This window comes from Heterodontus francisci, chromosome 13, assembly GCF_036365525.1.
Source record: "Heterodontus francisci isolate sHetFra1 chromosome 13, sHetFra1.hap1, whole genome shotgun sequence".
In the NCBI taxonomy this organism is placed as follows: Eukaryota; Metazoa; Chordata; class Chondrichthyes; order Heterodontiformes; family Heterodontidae; genus Heterodontus; species Heterodontus francisci.
The window spans coordinates 69,466,871-69,492,582 of record NC_090383.1 but is presented as its reverse complement, the minus strand read 5'-3'; the positions used below and the strand labels follow the sequence as shown (position 1 = coordinate 69,492,582).

At 41.8% G+C, this 25,712-nt stretch overlaps 1 protein-coding gene across 12 annotated transcripts in view; it reads right to left on the bottom strand.

Annotated features, from left to right (window-relative positions):
• nrxn1a (neurexin 1a) overlaps positions 1-25,712 on the bottom strand; it is a 2,153,831-nt gene that overhangs the window by 1,952,562 nt on the left and 175,557 nt on the right. The window lies entirely within an intron of this gene.

Here is a 25,712-nt window from a genome sequence, read left to right as displayed (position 1 = left end):
ATTTTGCCAGTGGCAGGAACCTCAGCTGCATGATCGCCCACTGGGTGACCAATTGAGGCAATTAAATGCCCAATTAAGAGCCATCCCCTACCGCCTCCAGCATTTACTGGCATCAGGAGTGGCCACCACCATGTTGGGAGACAGCCAGGCAAACCCTGGCAGCCTCTCATCATATTCCCTGGGGGACCCCTCCTTGATGGGTGCTCCATGGCCCATGGAGTGCATCAACCACCCCCCCACCCCTCTCCCGGCGACAATGGCTGCCCTCACACCCAAGGCTTTGCCGCTGGGATGACGCGCTCCCCCAACTCGATTCCCCGGGCCAGCCTGCCTTGCCCTGGCTGCCTCACAAAGACTCATCTGCCTTTAATGGCACCTCAATGCCGAGGCACTCCCTCCTTCGTGATGTAACCTTAGCAGTGGCCACTGCTAGCAGAGGTATTGCCGAGGTACTGAGTTGCCTGCCCTCTGATTGTTAATTGTTTGCCATGGGCAAAATGCCGCCCCAGTCTTCCACTGCCCGTTGGAGCAGGGTCAGCTCTCGCTTTTGGCTCTGGAACAGGGTTTGATCCTCTTTGAGAAAATTCAGCCCCACCTTCTAACTCGGCTAGTTATTGACTAGATAAACTTTAGCTTTCATTGGATGGTTTAACCTTTGAACCTCTATTAGGAAATGCAAGGCATCACAGTTGCTCCAAAATCACCTGACAATGTTTTGACAAGAGGTTGTTGACTTGAAACGTTAAGAAAGGTCGTTGACCTGAAATGATGCTGCCAGACCTGCTGAGTATTTCCAGCATTTTCTGTTTTTCTTTTATGTTGGATTTCCTATTGATTAGGACAACCAGCACAATGCATCAAGATTGATCAGTGGCAATGGCAAAATCTGCTGCAGTATTAATTAATTAGTACTGCCACAACTTGCCAGTAGCAATTAATGCAGACCAGATGTCCTCTGCTTCTTAATTTTTGGCAATTTCTCCCTTTGCAGTTCCATAAAAGAACAATTTCAATATTTGTGAACGACACCAAATTGGAGTATAGAAGGCACTGGTGAAGGTGCTGAAAAGATATGCAAGGACAATACTAGAACTGAGAGATTATACATATCAGGAAAGATTGAACAAGTTGGGGCTCATTTCTCTGGAAAAAAGACGACTGAGGAGTGACCTTATGGAGGTCTTCAAAATTATTAAAGGGTTTAATGCTGTAGACGTAGAGATGTTTTCACTTGTGCAAAAGATTAAAACTAGAGGTCATAATTATCAGATAGTCACTAAAAAATCCAATAGATAAGTTAGGGGAAGAGTCTTTACCCAGAGAATGACATGAATGTGGAACTCACTACCACAAGGAGCAGTTGAGGTAAAAAGCATATGTACATTTAATAGAAAGCAAGATAAACAGTTGAAATGAGAGAAAGAAAACAAAGATATGCTGATAAGGACATATGAAGAGAGGTGAGAGGAGGGTCGTATGAAGCATAAACATCAGCATAGACAGGTTGGGCTGAATGGTCTGTTTTTGTGCTGTACATTCGATGTAAGAATTTTCATGATCCTCACTGACTTGTCTGAGAATATGGCAGTCAGACATTACGCCACTGATACTCCCCTTTAGGAGCAAGATATAGCACAGCACCTATGATCAAAGTCACAGTCATACAGGATAAAGGACATCCACAGGTTTAGAGTGGATGTGTCCCATAGGGGTGGGCGCTCTGCCTGCCTGCCTCTCTTCCACGGCTTAATCCGCGTCCAGTAGCCCTGGAGAAGGAGAATGCAGTGTCTGCCAGTATGCTTGAGGCCTTCTGTGACCATAAGGACTGGAAGGCATGGTTGGCACAGGTGATAATATGATTTAATTTTGTTAAGTTTTCTTTATTTTATGCTTCAGTTTTTTAAAACTAAAGGTGCCCCTTTAAAGGGGGGAATTTTTTGATGATGCTGGGGCATTCTAGTATCTTATCATTTAAATAAAAAGGCATGTAGGACAAAGGGCTGGCTTCTGGCTTTACTGTTAATGAGGTATAGAGATGAGGTTGCAGCCATTTCAAAACAAGTGCAGGACTGCACCCACAATGTCAGTTGATATACCAGCTTAGCAGAAGTTTGTCAACAGGTTTGTAAAGTTTCTTATCCACCTGTGTAAATAGGATTGTACAATTGTATGTAATAAAAGCAGGCTTTCGACTTTTATCAGTCAAGTATCTTTTTGTGTCATTGAATAGAATCATGAATCTGATTTTAAAAATCTTTTACTCAGTTTACTAAGTTTAAGGTAGATGGTAACATTATGAAGCATTATCTCTTTCAGATATACAAACACAAAGTATAAATAGTTTAATATTTGACTATTTTAAAAGAAAGACAATCCTGAAAACCAAAATGTAAAATCTACAGAATTCTTCTTAACTTGTTCAAATTCTAACAAACACATGTGGCCAGTTATGAGCATGCCCATCCTTGAAAAGAAAAAATAGTGTCCGATGACAAAGACACTTAACCATTAACCTGCTGGCAGACCCCGAGATGTGACAATCCCTGGGGTAGGCAAGTTATTTAAGTTTTCAGCACTGTAATACTCAATAAACAGAAGTGAGATTATAATAATAAAGCTACTCAAATGTCAGAAATATCTGTTACTGTAATATGAACCCTCAATGACAAAATTAAGCACTAAGGCACAATTTTTAATAAAAGAAGAAAATGTAAACATTTGAATTCATCTTGCCTTATTCCCACTTTTTCCACCGCTCTCTTTAACCCCAATTGTTAACTTCATAAAATAACTTCCAAATCTTCTGCTTACTGGTTTTTACATCTTCCTGATTTCAAACTTTAATTTTAGAAAATGGCTTTTCAGTGGCTGAAAACTGGCTTTGAAGTGCAGCTTCCAAGGCAATTTAAAGCACCAACTTTCAAGATTTACACGTCAATCTAATAAGCAACCAAAAGGAATGGATTCTGAGGATTCAACATAGCAACTGCTTGAGCCCAATAATGTCCAGATAAATAAAATTGACCATGGAACTGTAAGCATTAAGAAATTTGGTTCAAAGCTCATAGAACATGTTCAAATTAAGGCTAAATATTAGCATTCCTATAAAAAACGATATTACAAACTCTCTCTGCCCCACTTCTTTTTGGTATAACAGAAAAATTAAATGAGAAAATGTAATTTATATTTCATGCTGTTGCAAAGGAACCAAAATGTAAATTATATATTTAGATACATTTGATAACTGGGGCATGAGATTTTAAGGTAGCCACACACCCCAAATAAATTATCGTCCCTATTACAGTGGCAGTTTTAGGCAAAACCTATAAATCAGGCAAGCTGTGGATAATGAAAACATGCATTTATTTTAATTAACTTCATGTCATAACTCAACGGGGAACAGCAAACATTGAAGGAAATTGTTTTCATTTTCTTTCACAACCATCAATCATAACAGTGCACATAACAGTTACATTGAAAATCACATCTAACTTTGTGCCAGCAGTTAATTTTTCAAAGAAAATACAGGAAACCCCCCAAAAACATGCACAAAATCAAATTTGCTCTCATTTTTCTTTTTACGATTGTGTGACAAGTAAACTGTTTTGCTCTGAAATTCTGACCAGGGGTCAGGCACAAACCCAGTGGATCTCTGGACTGGGAAGTGGAAAATGGGGAAGCACCTGTTTCTGCTCGGGATTCTGCCCTATTTCTTCTATGGGGCTCTTGGCTAGATCTTTTACCCACACAGCAAACAGACATGCCTACGGTATTGCCAGGCTATGCCAGGAATTCTACCCAATCTGTCCATTATAAGGTTTCAATGGAACTCAAACCAGCATGCATTCTGTATTGGACTACTGAAGGGCCTCAATTCTTTAGCAGACTAAGATAATACATCTCAAAGGAAATCTATTACCTTGAATTGAAAACTCACTCAATCCATTAAGAACTGAAGAAATAAAAATAGATATAAAAACAAAATACTGCAGATGCTAGGAAACTGGAAATCTGAAATAAAAACAGAAAATGCTGGAAAAATTCAGCAGGTCTGGCAGCATCTGTGGAAAGAGAAACAGAGTTAAATTTTCAGGTCTGTGACCTTTCATCAGAACATAAAACATAAAAACATATGCGTCCATTGGGTCAATCACATGTCTCTCTTGCATTCCAGAGAAGCATGGAACCACTCTGATTTTCTGGACCCCCATCAGGATAGGCATAGCTGGTGCATCGTTGCACATTGAGGCAGCCCACCCTGTCCAAGTAGATGACTCCGTCACAAAATTTTACTTGGAATCTGTGTTATTGTGTCTAGACGGAGAGGATGAACCTCCAACAGTATAGTGAAATTGCCAGAATTTCAGGCCCCTTAGAGATGTTTTTCTTCTCATGTTTGTTCTTTTAAAAATTTCTATAATTTACCACATGGCTTTAACAAGAAACTCAAATTCTTATTGCCTACAACTTACCTTGGTCACTAACATATTATACCAATTAATATGTTACATTGCAAATTCAGAATAATTACAACTTGTGCTCAAAACAGGCTTTTGTCTACAGCAGAAGAAGATAGTTGATACAACTGAAAAAAAAATTATGAATGTTTCTGCTCAATAAGATAACATAATCTAGCACTCAGAATTGTTAAACTATTTCATTTTGATAACAAGTGAACATATGAAAAGGGAGAGTTAAAAAACAGCTGGTCCATTGAGTCTTTCCTAAACAGTCATGGTGCAACTCCCAGGTTTGATGCCACATGGTTAAGGCAGAGAAAATGTCCTTCTACTGTGCTGTGACAGAGTACCTTATCTCTGACCTCAAAAGAGATCTCCCCCTCCTGTTTGCACCAGTGTAACAATTTCCATTTCCCACTCCAGCTATCCTTTCTCCTTTGAGTGCCATGCAGTCCTGAATTAAAGACGCCTTTTGAGCTGTGCACTCAATGGGAACTAGATTGAGACTGACCGAATTTATTTCATATTAACAATCATTTTTAAATGAGATTACTTACCATTCTGGTGTACCTAGAGGCATCATACAAAAACAGCAATGAATTGCTGACATTGATGCATAAGACAATCAATGTAACCATGCTTCTTTGTATCACATCACAATGGTGCATTATTCTGAATGCACATGTTGGATACACCAGAGGTCCAACATTGATATGGAAGAAATTGATATGGAGCCAGCTTTTTGAGGAGATTTGAGTCAATGTAGTGTAGGGTTGTCTAACATACAGTCCACGGACCAGTATCTGGCCTGCCAAAGGTTTCCATCCAGTCCTTGGATGTATTTCAGAGATGAGAAATTTCCCATTGTCTTCTTCTTCCAGACTGGCTTTTTAAAAAAAAAGTCGCAAGTCAGTTTCACAGCTGACAGGTGCTCAGAGCGGGAACTTCAGACAGCTTCGACATTTTACGGCGAGTGCTGAATTTTATAAAGTTTGCCGGAAAACCTTGAATCTGTCCACTCCGAGCGCCTGTCAGCTGTGAAACTGACTCGTGATTTTTTTAAAAAACTGACCAACAATAAAGCTACTCTGCTGAGCATTCCCGCTCTCTGTAACTGTCAGAAAGACGGATGGGGGAAGAGTGGGGAGGGGGATAGAGAGGGAGAGGAGGAGACACAGAGAGAAGGGGAACAAAGAGAGAGAGGTGGGGTCAGAGGGAGAGAGGGGACATACAGAGAGAGGGGACAGACAGAGAGAGAGAGGGGACAGTGAGTGGGGAGACAGAGAGAGATGGGGGGCAGACAGAGAGAGGGAGAGTGGGAACAGAGGGAGAGCGGGGGACTGACAGAGAGAGGGGGAACAGACAGAGTGGAGCAGACAGAAAGAGCAGAGGGGACAGAGAGAGGGAGGAAACACAGAGAGTGAGGATGACACAGAGAGGGGGGAACAACACAGAGAGGGGGGACACAGAGACGGGGGGACACAGAGGGAGGAACAACACAGAATGAGGAACAACACAGAATGAGGAACAACACAGAATGAGGAACAACAGAGGGGGGGGTCACAGGAAGAGAGGGTTACAGAGAGGGGGGTCACGGAGAGGGGGGGGTCACAGGGGGAGAAGGAGATAGAGAGAGAGTGATCAACACCACTCCTGACCGATGGACATCTATCCGAAAAATTTCGCATTCACAAGTGTGCGGGCAAACATTGACTACTTGTGCAAACAAAAACATTTCAGGAATCTCACTAAATCAGTATCCAACATAGTGACGAGAAAGTAAGTCAATAAATTAATCTTCTTGTTTAAAGCTTCTTCACAAAAATGCACATTTGTTGTTGTTTTGTTTAAGAATACGAGAAATCGTTAATGCCTTTATCTTTCCGAAATTGTCTCACCAGCCACCTGTGTAAGACAAAAATTATAATGTGCCCCCCACCCCCCCCCCCCCCCCCACCAGTGCAAAAAGGTTGGACAACCCTGCCGAGTGGTTGCTCCAGATCATTGAAAACCTTGAGCAGCACAAAAGAAAGAGCAAATTATAGAGCAAATGGCTTAAATATTAGTGAAGTCACTCCATATTTTCATGGAATTTTGCATTACTTTGTCAAAGACAATTAAAAGGTGATTATCATAGTTTTTTCCCCCATTAAAATCATTGGTGATCATGATTTCTCTGAATTTAGGCCAGTTTTCATGCTGCTGCCACTTAGACTGAAAGACAGTAGTGGTGTGATCTAGTAGCGGCATGATTTATTGACATTAAATGCTTTCAATGATTGCAGTTAAAAGACCTACTAACATGTTTGCTGATGGGACTTGTTAAAAGACAGGTTCTTAAACCATTGCAATGTCATATCAATAAAAATATGATATTTTTCTTTTTTAACTATGTTTCATTTAATCATTAATTGTTATGATGAAGGGTATAATTGTTCTGTAACAGGAGCATCAACAATTGCACAAATAAACTCGGATTATAAAGAATATCAATCACTAAAATCAAAAAGATGACAGGTTCTGAGATGGTGTTGGCCCCAGCTCTTCCCTCATATTTAGATTTAAAAAGTCTGCATCTGGATAAAATGCCAGTTTCATCAACTGGTTAACCGAATAAAATTTGTTTCATTTTGCTCAACATTAGAAAAGACTTTGAAGTAATTTGAGCTCCAACCTGACTCAGACCAAGGTTTTTTTCTCTCATTTATTAATTGTGAAGACAAAGAAGCTTGTCATTATTTCTAGCAGCTAATCTTGATGCCCACAAAGGCATTTGCCAAATTGCTGGGGGAAAAAATCATGCCACTTCAGATTTTCTACCATGCTCACTACAGCACAGTCTAATTCGAAATACAGTAAAATAAGGAGTAAGTTATCAACAGCAAGATTAGCGTCCTACATGGCCAAACTTATCTTGCTATTGCAGGAGAATCTGGGCCAATTTCTTTGTTGTAACTAGCACATGTCGAAATATCTTCTACATGAATATATTAAGGACAGCAGGGCCCACAGATAGAAAAGTTCTACATGCAATTGAACATTCCAGAGCTGTTACCAATACCTAAGATGCTGAACAACTAAAAATAGCACAAAAGTTTCTGTCAAAATCACAGTGAGGCTAATAGCAATCAGCATTATTTATGTGTAAGTTCCACAGCAGCTTCAGGCAAGAGCAGATGCGTGATTAAATGTGGAAATCAATAAGTTGCTGCCGGAAATGTATTGCTCTACCATTAGTTTTATGGAAACAGCATCTTGCTGTCTGGCTCCCCGTTCAAATACGTTGAGTGGCGTAAAGTTCCTGTAGTTGCACAGTAGATACAAAGTAAACTTGCCACAGAAACTTAAGCCAGATCATTTCAAGTTTAAGTAACCTTTAAATGATGAGATGTGTGTCAATTAATGCCAGTCAACCTCTCTGGTACTGAAAATTAACTACTACAAGTGTGGAGTCTCAATTCTTCAGGTTTTAATTGCTGTTGGAGATTATTGTTATACATTAAAAATTATAGCTTTATTTTACTTTCTCTTTGTCTCTTTTTCTCTCTCTCTTCATCCAATCTTTCTTTCCCTCTCTGTGTCATTTTCTGTACCTGATTTGACATTGTATCACCATTTTACCTTGTACTTCCTTCTTAATCCTTGCACTGTTAATTTTACAATGCTTCAATCTGATCGGTTAAGAGATACACAGTTGCTCGTCCTGTTCACTCAGATCCTAGGTGTTCTGCATAGGTTAACATATCATTTCCATCTTGCACTTGCAATGCAAGATATTACCTTTACTAGTTGGGTAAGGGCAAGACCAACCAATGGTGGATACTTTCACTGCCTTGCCACAGGAATTCTGGGCCATTATCAACTCGGATTCAAAGCGTTGCCTAGCAAGTGCCATTGACAGGAAAAGAAAACATTGGGAATCGAAGTATGAAAACATCGTTGCTTTTAACTTCAGCAGTTAATAATACTAATAGTATATGTGTTACGACCAGTTGAGAAAGAGGTCCAGGGTTTCCTTTCAGCCTTCACCTGGTCTTACTGTAACAGGGTTTAATTTTAAATACACTGTTTTTTGCTCCCCCTTGGTGAATCCTTGTTCAACGCTTTCCAATTGTTAAGCAAAGAAACCAGCACAAACAGGCTTTCTTAGGTTTAAAGAAGAAAAGTTGAAATTTATTAAACTTAAACTCTAATTCAGTTAATGCCAATGGATACACGACGCACCCACGCTAGCATACATGCAAATAGAGATAGAAAAGAACAGAAGAAAAATAAAGTGGAAAAGTTTGAGGCAATATCTGAAGTTTTTTTATGGTTCTTTGAGCTCACTGTAGAGTCCTTGATTGCTTTTCATGGGGCCCAGTATTCTTCTTAAACCTTGTTCACTGTAAGAGACTTTTCTCCCTTGGGGTTGATGTATCTTCAGTGGATTCAGAGGCTTGTGAGAAAGAGATGGGAGCAGACAGAACAGATCTTCTCAGTCCAGGAGAAAACAGGCACTCTCTATGAGTTCAAACTGTTTGTACAATTCAGAAAAACCCAGGTTGCCAAGCAGGTTAGTGATGTGACTAACTGGTCTGACCACGTCTTGGATTACAGCTATCTCTGGAATGCTCCTCTTACGCACAATACCTGGTGATCAAGGTCCATTGTGGGTTGATTGGGTCAGGGAATAGTCCTTTGTCCTTCCAATCTCTAACTGTTATATGCAAATGTCTTTTCCAGCCACGGCTGATCTGTTTAACAAGTCCTTTCTTCACTCCAGTAACAGTTTAAAAGTAATGTTCATGACAAAATGAATGTGCCTCATTCTTGGCAGGTGGGGGCCTAGCATGACAACATGAAATATTATTTTGTATTGTAAAACCAATATGTATCTCACAGCAGACAATATCTCTACAACCCAACATATAAATGTAGGAATTAAATATTTCTAAAAACAAAGGGCTGGATTTTACAAAAGGTGGACGGGTGTTAGCCACCAACGTAAAAGTCAGTGGCGAACCCGCATCCGCCCGGCCCGGGGATCTGACCTGCATTTTACAGGTCCCCGGGCTTTAATTGTTGTGAGGAGAGACGTCCACCCGCTTGAGGGAGGAAGTCCCACCTCGTTGAGCTGCCAGCCAATGATCGGGACAGAAGTTCTTAGTCCCAGCAGCGCCACCAGGAGCGGTGGCCATTGCTGGGACTGCAGCCCAGCCGAGGACATGGAGCCAGGACCGAGGTAAGTTTGATTTGCCTCGCCGGGCAGATCAGTCGCGGCCCAGCGAGGCAAAAGTGGTTGTTTGGGGAGAAGGGGGGGGGGTGTCTCAGGTCCTGGGGATGGTTGAGGAAGCGGGCCCTCAATCGGGCACCCTGTGTCAGGACCACCCCCCAGTGCACTGGAAGGCCACCAGGTATCACTGGACGGCCTTTCACGACTACTGGACGCCTTCATGCCACGGGTAAAATAGCTGTGGAGGCGGGCAAAGGCCCTTAAGTGGCCGTTAAGTGGTCTGGGACGGGAGGCCCGTTTCTCTCCCACCGCCGCCACCCCCCTCCCCACCACCCCCCCCCACCCCCCCACCACGGCCCACGTAAAGTGGGGTGGAGGTGGGAGTGGGCCAGGAAGGCCACCCAGAGCCTCCTGCTCCATTTTACGCTGCCCCGCCCCGCCACCATCCGGCTCGCTGGGGTGGCATAAAATTCTGGCCAAAGTGCGTTTGTAAAAGGTTTAAAAATCCATACTACAGTTGAGCCACCACTGCAACAAAACACTATTATGATAAAATAATGAAGGAAATAAAAATAGTAAAAATGCATCAACATTTTTGACAGATTTAACCTCATTACAAAATGTTGATTGCCAAGTTTTCAGAGTATCCTTCATGGCATGTCAATCTGGGCCAAAACAGCACCTCAACCACAAAAGAGCTGACTGCTGCCACCAGAACGTCCACAGAAAGACCTCAAGAGGACTCAAGGGTTCTAATTTGTAACATCCCAAAAAAGATCGTAGTTTGTTCATTTTGCACTACTATAATGAGCGAGTTGATAAACAGGCCCATCTACTTGGTCAATTATACCTTATCTAATTATGAAGTATTCAAAAGATAGCAGGATACTTATGCATGAGCAAGGTCATTCAACTTATTTTAATGAATCCGTCTGGAACAACATTAAAATCCCTTCCCCATTGTTGCATCTACTTGTATTTTAAATGATTCTAAGGTTTTTTTGCACCATTACTCTGTCTGGAACTCTATTCCAGTGTTGCTCACTCTCTATGTGAAGAACCACCTCCTAATAGCACTCCGAAAGTTAGTTTTTACTAGTTCAAACCAGTATCCCAATCTTAATCCTACTGTTTAATCAAAAGTAGTATTCCAGGTTAACCTTTTCCATACTATTTACTATCTTCCACAGCACCTCTCAGATGCCTAGTTTTCAGGCTGAAAAGCACAAGTTTCTTCCTCAGAACTCAGCCTTTACATTAGGAATCATCCATGGTCCTTCTCCACTACTTCTAGTTCTTGAATGTCTCTCTAGGTTACATGAGGGAAAAACCAACATGACCTCATCATCACCAATCTACGTAACACAAATGCCTCTATCCATGATAGCATTGGTAGGAGTTACCACTGCACTGTCCTTATTCAGACAAAGTCTCGTTGTCACACTGAGGACACCCTCCATCATTTTGGATCATAAGAAATAGGAACAGGAGTAGGCCATTCAGCCTTTTGAACCATCTCCGCCATTCAAAAAGATCATGATTGATCTACTAGTTCAACTCCACCTTCCCACACGATCTCTATATCCCTTGATATCCTTAGTATCCAAAAATCTATCGACTTTCTGTCTTGAATATACTCAACAAATAAACATCCACAGCTCTCTGGCTATAGAATTACGAAGATTCACACTTGTGAGTGAAAACATTTCTCCTCACCTCAGTCCTAAATGGCTGATCCCTCATTCTGGAACTGTGACCTCCTAGCATCGACCCTTTCAAGCCCCTGAAGAATTTTATATTTCAATGAGATTTCCTTTCATTCTTATAAATTCTAGGGAAATGTAAGAACCTCAATCTCTCCTCATAGGACAATCTCCTCACCCAGGAATCAGTCTCGTGAACATTTGTTGCACTCGCTCAGGCAAGCATCTCCTTCCTGAGGTAAGGAGACCAAAACTGCACACAGTACTCCAAATGTGGCCTCACCAATGTCTTGTATAACTGTAGTAAGACTTCTTTACTCTTGTACTCCAATCCCTTTGTAATAAGGGCTAATATACCTTTTGCTTTCTTTTGCTTGCTGTACCTGCATCTTATCTTGCTGTGATTCATGTACAAGGACACTCAGTCCCTCAGAATACCAACATTTCTCAGTTTCTCACCATTTAAAAAATATTCTGCTTTCCTATTTTTCCTTTCAAAGTAGATAACTTCACATTTCCCCATATTATATTCCATCACCCATGTTCTTGTCCACTCACATAGCCTATCTATATCCCTTTGCAACCTCTTTGCATCCTCCTCACAGCTTACTTTTGCATCAAAATGCAACAGATTCAGAACAGAACTGGAAGCTCAAAACTGAGCATTCATGAAGTGCTATGGATCATCATCAGTAGCAGAATTGTATATCACCACAATCTGCAACCTCATAGCCCTTCATATCCCTCACTCAACCATTATCATCAAACCAGGGGACCAAACCTGGCTCAATGAGGGATGTAGAAATTTGTGCCAAGAGCAGCACCTAAAAATGATGTGCCAACATGGTGAAGCTACAACACAGGACTACATGCATGCTAAACAGCAGAAGCAGCATGCTACAGACACACCTAAGCAGTCTCGAAAGCAACGAATCAGATCAAAGCTGTGCAGTCCTGCCACATCCAATTGTGAATGGTGGTGGACAATTAAACAATGAATGGGAGGATGAGGCTCCATGACCATTCCCATCCTCAGTGATACATGAATGCAAAAGACAAGGCTGAAGCGTTGGCAACCACCTTCAGGCAGAAGTGCTGAGTGGATCCATCTCAGCTTTCTCCTGAGGTCCCCACCAAATTTTATTCTTTCATGGGATGTGGGCATCACTGGCAAGGCCAGCATTTGTTGCCCATCCCTAATTGCCCTTGACAACTGAGTGCTTGCTAGGCCATTTCAGAGGGCAGTTAAGAGTCAACCACATTGGGTCTGGGGTCACATGTAGGCTAGACCAGGTAAGGACAGCAGATTTCTTTCCCAAAAGGACATTTGTGAACCAGATGGGTTTTTACGACAATTATCATAGTTTTCATGGCACCATGACTGAGACTGAGGAAGAATTTTATGCTCTTCCCCCATGGTGGGTTTGCAGTCGGGGAGAGCATATAATCAGGTGGGATGCTAGCGCTGCGGGGACCCGTCAGCTTCCTGCCTCTGCCGAAATTATGTCCGTAAATTAATGCCCAGTTAAGGGTCTCATCCTGCTGCTGCTGCAATTAGTCGAGCAGCAGATGGCCCTGCCGCATGGGAAGCACGCCAGGAAAAAACATGCAGCTGCCTATTTGCTTCAGGATGAGGGTGGGGGTTTCCTCATTAAAAGACATTTAGTGCCTGAAGAAGGGACCCAGCATTGGGAAGGGGGAGGCCCACCGAGAGCCACCCCTCTGCCCTTGCTACTGACCCCCCTACACACCCCTCCCCTAAGACCCCTACCCCGCAAGACCCCTCCCCTCCGACCTACCTGTGGCCTCGGTCCAGCCCCGTTCCTGGGCCTAGGGCAGGTACTCCAGCAGCCACCACCTCTGCAGTGGCGCTGCTCAGTTAAAGATTGGCTGGCAGCTGTCAGAGGGTGGGATTTCCGTCACTTTGATCCTTGATCCTGTGAAAGGCCCGCCGCTGTCCAGTTAAGTTCCTAACTGGCACTTGGTTCGGCAGGCCTCCCACAGACGAGGCGACGCAAGTTTCTTGGCGTCGTTTTTGCAGGATGTTGAGAACCCCCTCCCTATTGCCTTGATAATATTCCGGCCTAGCTTTCAATTCCTGATTTTTATTAATTAATTGAATTTATTAATTGACCGAATTTAAATTCCACCAGCTGCTGTGGTGGGATTTGAATCCGTGTCCCCAAGACATTAGCCTGGACCTATAGATTACTAGTTCAGGGACATTACCACTATGCCATCGCCTCCCCAATAAACATCTGCTTGGTTGGAGTGGTTGTCCTCTTCCTTTTGTCCTTGGGAGAGCTCATCTCACTGCAGCCCCACAGATCTTAATAAGCCAATCCGCAGCTAATTCGATTCACTCCAAGTGATATCAAAAAACAGCTGAACTCACTGAATACGGCAAAGGCTATGGACCCCGAAATCAATCCGGTTGTATTACTGAAGACTTGTGCTCCAGAACTAGCCGTGCCTCCAGCTAAGTTATTCTAGTACAGCTACAACACTAACATCTACTCAACAAAGTGGAAAATTGCCTACATTTGTCACATTCTCAAAAAGCAGTACTAATTCAATCCAGCCAATTACCGCCCCATCAAGCTACTCTCGATCCTCAGCAAAATGATGGAAGGTGTCGTTGACAGTGCTATCAAGCACAATAACCTGCTCACTGATGCTCAGTTTTGTATCTAAAGATGCTTCATTTGACTTCCAGTGATAGGTTAAAAATCTTCTAATACATCTGTTTTAAATTTTACCTCACATCTTTGAATTTTGTCTTCTAAAACTATAAAATTAGTTTGTGACCTAAGGTTTAATATTGATCATTCTACAGTCACAGTTCCCTACAGGTGCTGGGTGATGTCTGGAGGATTTACAAATTCCAGATCAAGAGCACTGCCTCTTGTGGCTTCCCGAATGCAATGTGGTCATGCTAATGCATGTGGGTGTCGCCAAAGTGCATGTACACGTAGCTATTTTTTATTGCCTGATGTAGCAGCCACATATCAGCAGGCTTTGGGATTAGGGTAGGATTATGGAAAAGTATCTGTCCTGTGCGGATGAAATGTTCTCCAATCTATTGTTGTGGAACCTCGAACTTGAATGGTGCAGCTCACCATGAAAGAGTCCTGTGATAGATGAAAGGTTTCTATTCTTTGTATGCCCAAGTCCTAAATAGCTGCAGATAGTTCTACTCACCTGGAGGATTTGACATCCTCCCGGCCTTGCCACCATCCATTGTTCCATGAAGGAATTCAGCAAATCTGGAATAAGACAACTCACCTGAAAAGGCATGAAGGAAATTCTTCCGTAAGCTTTTTGGACTACAAAAGGGTAAATAAATGAATTTTTAAAAATGATTAAAGAAAACAGTGCTTTTACTGAAGATGAGGTTTGTTTGAAGTTTGGATAAAAACTATATTTTACACTCACCAGAGTGAACATACTTTTTCTCTCGAAGAATAATAGGTTCTGCTTTGCAGTCAAGCAGTCTAGTCACTTGAGCTTTAGTTTTGGTGCTTCTCAACCTTCTGTGTTGTGCTTTAGATCTGCACTTATTGCATTCCAGTATTTTCATCTTCACCATTCATAGCTGTTAATCCATTCTTTACAAGCCTGTGACATTTGTGAAATCCTGAAAGCGCTACTGACTTATTCAGAGATCACAGACCATGCATTTGGTTAAGTGTTGATTTTGTGCCAGAAGAGCCATCTTTGTACGTCAAGAATTGTTTCACTAGTAACATGGATCTGCTTCCATAAAACAAGTTGAATTTAATCTTTACCATTGTTTACTCCCACAATTCACACCACAATAATTAGCATTTGCTATAGTTAATGTATGCAAAGTGCCTCATCCTGACTCACTGAAGTGTCAAATCGGAATAATTCTGACTAGACTTTAATTGGATGTCTTGCCACCCACAATAATTTAAAAAGCTTTCAGTTATAATCCTGACTTAAGTGTCTATTTAATTTATTCACCACCAGGAAATTGTGTAATATATTCTAATGCCCACATCATGAAATTACACCCCTTTCCACCCCAGTTACTAAACATTAACATTACAAAATGTCAGGTGGCATATTTTAAAGGTCAAAATGTTTGTTTTGCAGCTCTTTGCTTTTATTTTAGACCTTTATGTTTTAAATTGGTTCCAGGATGGAAACTATCAGTCAAATCCCATTTTCCCGAACTGTCAGCAGTTTTAGGGAGTGACTCGATTCTACTAAAATTTACTGCAACTGTTATCTTCTAGCTGCTTCAATTTGTTAAGATGCAACAGAATCTTGGAGAATGAAGCCGAAGTCCATTCTCTGATGAAACTGTGTACAGCCTGAAGAGATATGATGACCACATGTAATGAACTTCACAGAGACTGTCTGAAATCAAGGATGGAGCAAGGGGAAAACACAGGAATGAATAAGCAGAGACATAGTAAATAAGTGACAATCTTTGTTACAAATATGCTTATATTTGTACATTGTGCTTCCCACTGACTCTCAACATCATCACCAATTACTATTTGTTACTCATGAAATATGCACTTTGACTCGTACTGATTCAGTTTCACAAATGTTTACTGCACAGCACTTTGTATTTCATCAATGGTGTCTTACATCTCAGGCAGGAAAACTGAGTGTATCCAGTCACTACTGTCACAAAGACTCACCACAGAATACCCACACTGCTCAAAAAAGCAATACTGGCATCTTCACAGCCAATTTTTCCAGTGTACCCAGTAATTCTCCTATCGATCAAGATGATGTTTACAATGCAGCATCATACATCAATAACTTAGTTCCATCATTGCAAATTTCCAAAATTACAGCTTTTATGAGAGAATCAATTCATGCTTTTTAAAAGCTTTATCATTTCAGAATTTCTCTTCCAACAATACCTAGCTTGCTTGGTTACACAACTTACTGAAAGATGCACAAACAACAGTTTCATAAGAAATTTACAAGTGAACTCTATCATCTGCCAAAGAGAACCAGTTAACAACACCCAGTACATAAAACTACATGATCACAGCTAACTTAATTTTGCAACAGTGTTGCACATTTTTCATAAATTGTCTTCATCAAAGAATATAACAGTGCTTTTCATGTAAAAAAAATCCTGCAATGGAACATAGCAATTATGTTGTCGGTATTTAGTTGACACATTCTTAACGGGTGCAATAAGGTATAATACAGAAGATCCCTTTTCAGCCAAATCTTTGATGTGAGGTTAGGATGTAGATATGAATAAGCTGTTCAGAGAAAAAAAGCTTTAATAAATTCCATGTATAATCTAAGAATATAATTATTAAGCGAGACTACACATTACTAAGCCTGGTGGCTAAACTGTAGAAAAGCGGTACAGTAACTTCATTGGGTATTGTTCATAATTACTATGTTTATTTTACAACACTTCCATCCTGAAAAATCAGAGGTAGCTGAGCTTCTGGCAATATGCATCTCAGGGTTCTAGGGTTCAATGATAGAAAAAAAGAATTTATACAAAAAACATGTATTTCCCAGGGAGAAAATCAACATAAATGTCTGTCTCCAAGAGTAGCAATTAATAGCCTAGAGATTCGGTTGCTTAGCAGCCATTTAAGTCTCCAATATGGCAGGCAAGAAGCACACAATCATTATTCGTCAGATGTACGTGGTCCGCCATATTGGTAATGGCCAAAATAATAAAAGAAAATCGGTGTGCAGTGCCCATGCCTGAAACAAGAGTTAGAACCCTTGCACATGTAAATAAGAGGCCAACTCTTGTTTGAAGTTGAAGCCCCCACTGCAATATTGGTTCATCAGTGTCAGCTGCCCTCAGGAAACCCAAGCCGACATGCAGCCTAACAGGCAGTCCTTAAAAGGTCAACTGAAAACTGCAACCAACAAAGTAATTAAAAATAGATATACTTATATGAATGTAGAACCAGGAGAAGCAGCAATTAAAAGATGCAGATTGCTCTCCACCACCAGCACCATACCCAACTGCACCCCACCACTATTCTTCCACCAATCCCACCCCACTACTGATTTCACATGCACCCCAAGCCACCAATAGAGTGTGGCTCTCATTTCGTCAGTGCTCCATGTTTGTGTCAAAAGGAGAAAGCTCTCAGATTTGCCTCTATTGCTGGATTTCACCATTTCCGAGGTATCGTTGACTACATTAACCTTGCTCTGCATTATCCCCTTCAAGACTCAGCCATATTTTATAACCAGAAGGAGTTCCATTTCATGACAGGAGTCATGAGCCAGATACCCTGTCTCCTACTGGTCCAGCCTGAAGACAGAGGGGCTTGAGGACTTATGCCATATGACTATCATGATTGTTGCCAGACATAGACCTGCATTATTCATTGTCTGTGGTCACAGACCAGTTTAGCATTCATGAAATAGAACTCCTTCTGGTTATAAAATATGGCTGGGTCTTGAAGGGGATAATGCAGGGCAAAGTGGATATAGTCAACGATACCTTGGAACTGGGGGAAATCCAGCAACAGAGGCAAATCTGAGAGCTCTTTCCTCCTGATCGGCAGCCTGCATTGGGTCGGTGATATATTGTAGTCTCCTTGCAAAAAGGCATCCGTCACCTTCTTGATGGCTGTACAGACAGCAAATTGACTTAGGTTGCTACTAGTACTTGTCGCAGCCTGGAATGAACTGGTGGTATAGAAGTTGCAAGGCATTGTTACCTGCACAGCCACAGGTTCTCTGGTGTTTGGCTCCAATTCCTGTTACAACAGGTGATATAGGTTAGTGAATGCCTACTAATTAAAGCATAGCCTCCTCATGCATTATTCCTCTGTCAAGTTCAGTTCCAGATGGCCTGCACGTTATAATCCCTTCTGGCCTCCTTCACCACCTTCTTTGACCCTCAACAGGTCTGTGCGGATGTTGCTGGTTCTGCTGTTGCAATAATAATTCTACTAACTTGCCCATCTTTTACAGTATTCCTGCAGTTAATGAAGTAAAACAGCACAGCTGCAGGTAAAAGCCAGCTCCCAAAGAATGGATCCAAAATAACCAGTCGTCAAAAGCGACCTTCCAGAGACTTATCCTAATGAAGATAAAGATTCCTATAAACATCATTGCTTTAACCATCTTTCAAAGTGTTCACACTATGTTTTTCTGGGTGAGCACAGAATGTGCAAATGAAATGATCCCAGGCAACAATTTCCAAAAGCGGTCCTAATTCAAGCACAGGATATTTATTTCCATATCATAATGAGGCCAGCATTCATTTCAGGCACCCACCATGGATGCATAATGTGCACCTGAAGCAACATGGCAGTGGTCACTTTTTGTACGGGCTTCTGACGCAGGACATCACCCCAAGAAATTGATAAAGAGAATGCCAACTTCATGCTGAAATACTCAGTGAAACACAAAGGAATGTCTACATGAGTGGTTTGAGGTTCAGTGAAGTTGGCACCCTAAGAATTGCATCCTCCCAGCCCCACAAGAGCATTTTTTGGGCCACTGAAAAGAAATTATGAGTTGTTCCTCTCTGCTAAGATAATTTCTCTACTTTTGTTCCCTTCCCCCCACCCCCATTCCCCTTATTCATTCTTCTCCCTGTTGTGGGATTACTTTAAGAGACTGTAAGTGGAAAGTCATCAAAGGAAGTGATGTCGTGTCACACGTGACCAGAGAGCTGACAGTGTAGACCGAAAGACTAAGGAGTGTGTAGGTATGCTCCTGTATCAGTTGTGTGTATATACGTTCCAGTTTAAGTTACAAATATTATTTGTATTCCTGTGAATCATATAATAATTCATTCACTAAAGGAATAAATAATATAGTATGGTGGCAGCATTGGGATCGAACGCAATGGAGTCATCTGCTGAGTGTACCAGCATACTGATTGGTGCAGCTCCATTACCTGCATGCTAAATGAAGACAGCAATCTAAGGATTTGTTTAGACCTGCAATGACGAATTTAGCCCTCAAGAGATGTCCACATAAAATCCCGATGCCGGAGGAACTAAATCCTAATTTTACTGGTGCTAAGTATCTTTAATGCTCGATGTGAACCATGGCTATTGGTCTGTCCACTTAGCCAAAAAGTCCCAGCTGCTCACAACATTTAGAATGTCATTCAGGGGATACTGTTTCAGACAGTTATTGTTTGATCTGTGTGTCAGCCAAGATATTTTCTAACAATACATGGATAGGATAGTGTAAAATGCCCCTGGCTGTATCTGTATAGCTGATGATATTGTGGTGATGGGCAGACCAAGGCAGAGCATGACCGAAACTTGCATTTGCTAACGCTGACTGCTAGTCGTGAGGGCCTTGTGTTTACGAGCAAGAAGTCCAGGTCAATGTTGGGCATATCAACTTCTTTGGGTCCATATATTCCGCCACAGGAATACACCCAGACCCAGATAAAACTGAAGATGTCAAAGCCATGCCAACTCCCCAGGACCAGGAAGACCTCCAAGAGTGTCCTGGGCTGTTCAACCTTTTGGCCCGTACATCCCCAATTTGGCTGAGCGAGCAGCACTGCTTTGGGAACTGCTGCATAAAGATACCTCTTACTTGTGGCAGGAGGACCACCATCAGGTGTTTGAGTCTTTAAAGTTAGCTCTGTAAACTCAAGACCGTATGCTACAATATTACGATCCGACCAAAGAGGCTACACTTGAAATCGATGCATCCCAGAAGGGATTAGGTGCCTGCATCATGCAGGAAGGGAGGCCAATTGCCTTCGTGTCAAAGACTTTGTTGCAAACCAAAGCCAACTACTCTAAAATCGAACGTGAGACCTTAGCTCTGGTTTTTGGTATTGCTAGCTTTCACACCTATTTGGAAAACATTTTACCCTGGAGACTAATCCCAAGCCACTTGAGACCATGTGGCGCAAATTGATTATGAGTATACCGCTGCAGTTGCAGAGGCTTTTGGTGAAGGTCCAGGGCTACGATTGTGACGTCCGATATAAACCGGGCAGCAAAATGGTCACAACAGACGCTCTGAGCATGTTGCCTAACCCGAGTAAAGATGCAAATGTCTTGTTAGATTTGCATGTCCACAGTATGGATACTGAGATTGAAGATGTCTTGAAGATCAATCTCATGGGTTTTGGACTCCACAAAGGTGAGCAAATAAGAAAAGAGATTTGTTGTGGAAGCTGATTGTGGAAGGATAACCTGATACCATACAGGAAGTAACCAAACGTCTATGATATTTCTGGCCATATTGAGACGAGGTCGCTATAGCCCAAGGGGTGATTTTTAAAGGGGAAAAAGTCCTGATACTCGAAGCTCTGCTGATAATTTAACCCAATTACATCAGGGCGTTTAGGGATAGAATGCACCAGATGTCTTGCCAGAGAGATGGTCTGCCGGCCAGGAATCAACAGTCATGTTGAGACGGTGGTGAAATCCTGTGAGGCGTGTCAAAGTTATCAGCCAAATCAAAGGAAGGAACCCTTGATTCCGCATGAACCTCTTTCACCTCCATGGGCACAGATTTATTTCACGTGATGATTTCCTCCTTGCTGCAGATTATTTCACCAAATTTCCGATCATCAGCTGGCTATGAGATACATCAAGTACAGTGTTGCTGATACGATCAGTGCTCTGTTCAGCTTATTTGGCAGGCCAGAAGAAATTATGTCTGATAACAGGCCACAATACACTGGAAGATCATTTCAGGTGTGCCAGGTGGGAAATCTATCATGTGACATCGCCACATTATCCAAAGTCCAATAGCATGGTACACACCATCAAATCGTTAATTTTGAAATGCAGGCAGATGGGTCAAAATCTCAAGAATGCAATGCTACACCTCTGAGCTACTCCTTCGGACATGGGCTTACCATCGCCTGCCCAGTCATCATCTTTCTAAGTTTTCAACAGTAAGAGATGTACTGCTTTCCAAAGAAGGGAAGATAAAGGCTTCATATGACAAGCAAGCAGGACCAGAACTGGCTCGATTGTGAGTAGGACAGAGGACCAGAGTCCTCAATCATGCGGCGGGAACTTGGTAACCTGCAGAGGATGCTAGGATATGCGACCAGCTCAGATCGTATGAAGTCAAGGCACCCTATGGTACGATTCTCAGATGGAACTGAAGTGAACTCAGAGAGCTGTACGACAATACTACGTTTGTTAACCCTGTGGCATCACGGACACATTCAAAGACAAAGTCTGAAGATGAATGTACAGAGGCTATGATCACAGAGAAAGAGCATGTTAACCAAAGTTCTGAGTTACCAGAGTCTCAGAGGAGTCGTAAAGACAAGCACAGCTCTGAGAAGTGGTTTATAATAAGATCGTGACGAATAAGTAAACCTCCTCTCCACTTTAGAAAGTGTTGAACTTGCTTACTTGGAAATTACATTTTGTTTTATTCCTGTATAATTAGTCTGAACTGCAACATCATTGTATATTGTCCATATGTTTTCTAAATACTGAGATATGTTTTTTATCTTTGGAAAAAAGGGGGATGTTGTGAGATCACTACAAGAGACTGTAAGTGGAGTGTCACCAAAGGAAGTGATTGTGCATCACACATGACCAGAGAGCTGTGGGTGTAGACCGAAAGAGTAAGGTGTGTGTAGGTGTGCTCCTGTATTACATATGAACATACGAGCATATGTCTAGGAGCAGGAGTAGGCTTTTTGGCCCCTCGAACCTGCTCCATCATTCTATAAGATCATAGCTGATATGTTTGTGGATCCAACTCCACTTTCCTGTCTACCCCCGATACCCTTTGATTCCCTTGTTTGTCAAGAATCCGTTTACCTCTGCCTTAAAAACATTCAATGACCCTGCCTCCACCGCTCTCCGGGGAAGGGACTGCCACAGGCTCACGACCCTCTTAGAGAAAAAAATTATCCTCGTCTCTGTCTTAAATGGGAGACTCCTTATTTTTAAACTGTGACACCTAGTTTTAATTTCTCCCACAAGGGGAAACATCCTTCAACATCCACCCTGTCAAGTCCCCTCAGGATCTTATATGTTTCAATAAGATCTCCTCTCATCTTTCTAAATTCCAATGGATACAGACCCAACCTGTCCGACCTTTCCTCAAAAGATAACCCTTTTATCCCAGGAATCAGTCAAATGACCCTTCTCTGAACAGCTTCCGATGCAATTATATCCTTTCTTAAGTAAAGAGACCAAAACTGTGCACCACACTCTAGCTATGGTCTCCCCAATGCCCTGTACAACTGTAGCAAAACATCTCTACTTTTATAATAAAAACAAGAAATGCTGAAATGTTCCAGCATTTCTTGTTTTTATTTCAGAGTTCTAGCATCTGCAGTATTTTGCTTTTATCTCTACTTTTATCTTCCATTCTCCTTGCAATAAACAACAACATTGCATTTGCCTTCTTAATCACTTGCTGTACCTGCATACTAACTTTTTGTGCTTTGTGTACTAGGACACCCAGATCCCTCTGCATCTCAGAGTTTTGCAAACGCTCTCCATTTAAATAATATGTTGCTTTTCTATTCTTCTGGCCAAAGTGGACAAGTTCATACTTTCCCACATTATACTCCATCTGCCAAATCTTTGCCCACTCACTCAACTTATCCATACCCCTTTGCAGAATCCTTATGACCTCTTCACACCTTACTCTCCGACCTATCTTTGTGTCATCAGCAAATTCAGCGACCGTACATTCTGTCCCTTCATTCAAGTCCTTGATAGAGATTGTAATAGTTGAGGCCCCAGCACTGAAGTCTGTGGCACTCCACTTGTTACTGCTTGCTAACCTGAAAATGATCCATTTATGCCTACTCTCTGTGTCTTGTTAGCTAAACAATCCTCTACTCATGCAAATATGTCACCCACTACACCATGGGCTATTATTTTGTTGAATAACCTTTGATGTGGCACCTTGTCAAACGCCTTCTGGAAATCCAAGTACACCACATACACAGGTTTCCCCTTTATCCATGTTGCTTGTTACTTCCTCAAAGAACTCTAATAAATTAGTCAAACACGATTTCCCTTTCACAAAACCATGTTGATTCTGCCCTAACTGCATTGAAGTTTTCTAAATGACCTGCTATAGCATCCTTAGTAATAGATTCCAGCACTTTCTTTTTGAAAGTGGCTAACTGGCCTGTAGTTTCCTGCTTTTTGTCTTCGTCCTTTCTTGAATAGCGGAGTTACATTTGCTATTTTTCAATTTGATGGGACCTTTCTAGAATCTAGGGAATTTTGGAAAATTAAAACCAATGCATCCACTATCTCAGCAGCTGCTTCTTTTAAGACCCCAGAATGAAGTCCATCAGGTCCTGGGGTCTTGTCAGCTTTTAGCTCTAATAATTTTCTCAACACTCATTCCCTGGTGATGGTAATTGTTTTAAGTTCCTCCCTTGCTTTCAACTCTTGATTCACACTTGTCTCTGGGATGTTATTTATATTCTCTACTGTGAAGACAAATGCAAAGGATCTATTCAATTCCTCCGCCATTTCCTTATTTTCCATTATTCACTCCCCAGCCTTGCTCTCCAGAGGACTAACACTCACATTACTTACTCTTTTCCTTTTTAAATACCTGTAAAAATTCTTACAATCTGTTTTACATTTCTAGATAACTTTCTCTTATACTCTAATTTCTGTCTCATTATTCTTTTAATCATTCTTTGCTTTTTTTAAATATTCTGTCCAATCTTCTGATCCGCCACTACTCTTCGCTGAATTGTACGCTTTTTCTTTCACTTTGATGCTATCTTTAACTTCCTTAGTTAGACACAAATGGTGTGTCCTTCTCCTAGAGTCTTTCTTTCTCTGGAATGTATCTTTGCTGAGTGTTATGTAATATCTTCTTAAATGTCTGCCACTGCATATCTACTGACCTATCCCTTAACCTAATTTCCAAGTTTACTTCAGCCAGCTCTGTCTTCAAACCCTCATAATTACCCTTATTTAAGTTTAAAACAATAGTCTTAGATCCACTCTTCTCACCCTCAAACTGAATGTGAAATTCAATCATGTTGTGATCACTGCTAGCTAGGGGCGCCTTTACTATGAGGTCACTAATTAATCCCTTCTCGTTACACATTACCAGATTGTTATGCCAATGTGCTTTCCTGAATGAGATTTCAATGGCTGGATATTCAGTATCAGAAAAACCCAAGCCCACATCAGACAGCATTTTCATTGGCCACAAATCTACAAGGCTGTGGTGGAGTTCTCTAAGACTTGTCACACGTGTCAGGTTGTGGGCAACACTCAACCTGCAATAAAGCCTGCATCCCTAATTCCCATATCAGCTTTTAGGGAACTGGTCAGCAAAGTGCTAGTAGATTGTGTGGGACCCCTGCCGAAAACAAAAGGGGGCTACCAGTATCTTCTCACCATTATGGGTGTGGCTACCCGGTTTCCAGAGGCTATCCCTCTAAGAACGATCTCTGTCAAGGTAGTGGTGGAGGGGCTAACCCAATTCTTCACACGATATGAGCTGCCTCCTGAGATCCAGTCAGGTCAGGGCACAACTTTTATGTTCAGTATTTTTCAAAAGGTAATCTGGGCATAACCCAGCTAAAGTCCTCAGCCTACCTCCCACAGTCACAAGGGGCTTTGGAGCAGTACCAGCAGACCCTAAAGACAATGATCAGGGCATACTGCTATGAGTACCCCCATGACTGGGACAAAGGACTCGGATTTCTTCTGTTTGCTACCAGGGACTCACCCAATGAGTCCAATAGTTTTAGTCCCTTTGAATTAGTTTATGGAAACAAAGTGAAAGGTCCTCTAAAACTAATCAAGGGGAGGTTTTTGGGACACATAGGTGAACCTTCCCTGTTAGCCTACATCTCCATGTTCCGAGAATGACTTACAAGAGACTGCGCTAGTTCAGGAACACCTAAAAACCTCCCAGACAGCTATGTAAAGGCAGGTGGATAAACATGTCAAGGCCAGAACATTTCAGCCTGGAGACCATGTGTTAGTGCACATGTTAGTGCACCAATACAGGGAGAACCATTGAAAGCCTGATTCACCGGCCTGTACAGAGTAGTAAAGCAAATTACCCAGGTGAAGTATACAATTGACATTCCAGATCATATGAAAAAGCAAAAGCTGTGCCCCATCAATATGTTAAAACGGTATTAGAGCTGGGAAGGGGACAAACAAGTACAAGTCTGTCAGGCAGTCAGGAAAGAGGAAGACGAAAGTGACAGTGAGGATAACTTAGAGGGAGGCCTGGAGGATTCCCAAATCAAACCCCAACTGTCTGGTTAGCTAACACTGAAATGTTAGGGAAATTGGTCACCGTACTCTCCTATTTAAATGCAAAACAGAGAAATCTAACAAGGCTGCTTACAACAGTTAAAGGGATCTGCAGGGTCAACCTAACCCTACA